This window comes from Thalassophryne amazonica, chromosome 3 (assembly GCF_902500255.1).
Source record: "Thalassophryne amazonica chromosome 3, fThaAma1.1, whole genome shotgun sequence".
Taxonomy (NCBI): domain Eukaryota; kingdom Metazoa; phylum Chordata; class Actinopteri; order Batrachoidiformes; family Batrachoididae; genus Thalassophryne; species Thalassophryne amazonica.
Genome location: NC_047105.1, coordinates 126874617 through 126876709, shown reverse-complemented (window position 1 = coordinate 126876709; position 2093 = coordinate 126874617). Strand labels below are relative to the sequence as shown.

Below are 2093 nucleotides of genomic sequence, written 5' to 3'. Positions count from 1 at the left end.
GTTTCCTCAATCCTATTTACCAATTTGTCTTCTAATTCCCACTGCTCTGGGTCTGGGTGCATCTGTATATTGTTATGTGGTTGAGGTGTTGAATGACTCCTAATTTGTTGTGGCCGTGGATGACATTTTGTGGGGCAGAGCCTGACTCCTAATTTGTTGGGGTTGTGTTTGACTCCTACTTTTCCTTTTGTGCGAGAGGCTGGCTTGCTTTGGTGTTCTTTGTTGGATGCATGAATTATCATGTGTGTGTTCAAGTTGCGCTTTAGTCCAAATCTTTTATCACATTCAGAACAGACAAATGGTTTTTGTCCTGTATGAATTATCATGTGTGTGTTCAGGTTGCTCTTTAGTGCAAATCTTTTATCACACTCAGAACAGGCAAATGGTTTTTGCCCTGTATGAATTCTCATGTGTCCGTTCACATGGCTCTTGTGTCTAAATCTTTTACCACACTCAGAACAGACAAACGGTTTTTGCCCTGTATGAATTCTCATGTGTTCGTTCAGGTGGCTGTTTTGTCCAAATCTTTTACCACACTCAGAACAGACAAATGGTCTTTGTCCTGTATGAATTATCATGTGTCTGTTCAGGTCGCTCTTTAGTCCAAATCTTTTACCACACTCAGAACAGACAAATGGTTTTTGTCCTGTATGAATTATCATGTGTCTCTTCAGCTTACCCCTGTCTCCAAATCTTTTACCACACTCAGAACAGACAAATGCTTTTTGTCCTGTATGAATTACCATGTGTGTCTTCAGATGGCTCTTTTGTCCAAATCTTTTACCACACTCAGAACAGTGAAATGTTTTTTGTCCTATCTGAATTCTAATGTGTTTGTTCAGAGTGCTCTTCTCTTTTTGTCTATTACTCCAATCAGAACAGCTAGATGTTTTTCTTCTTGCTTGCCTCTCCTTTTGTTGCTCTGAGTTGTTCATGTGACCAGATGCCTTTCCATATTTAGAGTCTTTAAACTGTTTCTCATCAGTGTTGGCTGAATGAAAAATATTGGCATTTTTTTGACAGTTAAAATGTGACTGAAGTTCTCTGGTCTGTTTCCAGTCATAACTGTCATCAGTCTCAGTTTCAGTTTCAGAACTGTCTGAACTCCTGCCACTGGTATCTGGTTGTAAATGACTGCTTGGACTCGAGTTGCTGGCTGGTTGTGGTCCTCCATCATCCTCTCCATCAGCTTCTGCTGTCAGTGTTCTGTGTAGAGATGAGCTGCTGGCTACAGGCTCAGCCTCTGTGCTCTCATCACTTTGGCTTTGATGGAGCTGTGATGAGTCTGGTTTTTCAACATCATTTTCACTCTTCACAGGGACGGCAGTGAAACCAAACTTGGTGAGATCTGCCTCCTCCAGCTGCTGAAGCTGCTCTCCCTGCTGACTTATCCACAGCTTCTCTTCTTTAATGTCCTCCTGTTCAACACTCAGATTCCATTCCTGGTATTCAGGGAGAGTTTCTACTTTAATCACCACCAGCGGCTGCATGTCTGCAAAGAAACAATTTAACAATAAATGTTAGAACAACACTCATTAAAATAAAGTAGAGTGGTGAATATGGGCTGATGACAATAAGTTATTGCACTGATGGAACTGATAATGTGGAAATGTACATCAGGAGGGTTTGTTTTACATTTCACACATACTTTAACTGGACTCTAACATAATGAAAAAAACTCATGAAATATGGCATGAACACCTTACAGTGACATTACAACTCAATAAAAACATATAAGGCAACTACTTCATTTAGTATTTTATAATGTTGCTGATGTCAAACACAATGTTAATGCCTTAATTTCTGCAGCACTTTTTTTTTTTTTTTTTTACATCTGATAGACATGCTCAAACAGCTTTACAGTGATGTCTCACATGCACCCCTTCACATTCATAAAGTGGAAGGAATTTGGTGTTATTTTTTTATTTTCAAATCTGACGGGGAAACAAGGATCCTCTGCTGTTAAGCCTGTGGCTTTAAAGTGTGGACCCTGGTTTCCAAAATAGTGGAGACTGCTGTGAGGGGTGTGCCACAGAAAATGTATGATGGTGTTCATAAAATTCCGCGGGGCCCTAGAAACCAAATAAATTTTG

At 40.0% G+C, this 2093-nt stretch overlaps 1 long non-coding RNA gene across 1 annotated transcript; it reads left to right on the top strand.

Moving 5' to 3' along the window:
- The first annotated feature begins 746 nt into the window (after positions 1-746).
- LOC117507582 lies at positions 747-1081 on the top strand. Its single transcript, XR_004559768.1, has 2 exons — positions 747-804; positions 883-1081. It is a non-coding gene; the product is annotated as an uncharacterized LOC117507582 (long non-coding RNA).
- Positions 1082-2093: the final 1012 nt, after the last annotated feature.